This window comes from Seriola lalandi, unplaced genomic scaffold (assembly GCF_002814215.2).
Source record: "Seriola lalandi dorsalis isolate HSWRI2012SDOR001 ecotype SW California unplaced genomic scaffold, Sedor1 jcf7180002054935, whole genome shotgun sequence".
Lineage (NCBI taxonomy): Eukaryota > Metazoa > Chordata > Actinopteri > Carangiformes > Carangidae > Seriola > Seriola lalandi.
In genome coordinates, this window is record NW_019525487.1 from 381,601 (window position 1) to 381,959 (window position 359).

Consider the following 359-nt stretch of genomic DNA (forward strand, 5'->3'; position numbering starts at 1 on the left):
TAATAATATAATATTATACAATATAATACAATATAATATATTATATATTATATAATATGATATAATGCAGACTGATGTCTTGCAGATGCCTATACATGTCTGAAATTACAGTGTATAAACTTTTTATGTCCATATATTTGGTCACCATATTTATCATTGATAATCAGCATATAAAGACTGTACTAACTGGTTTGTTAATTATTATTTATTATTTATTATTTCTTTCCTTTTCTCTTCACAGTAAAATGGTGGAACAGAGAGAAGAAGACAAGGTGAAGCTGAAGCTCAACCACCATCCAGGGGGCGTTTAACGCAGAGCTCCATTATAATTCTGTGATTTGTAGTAATTACATTGAAAA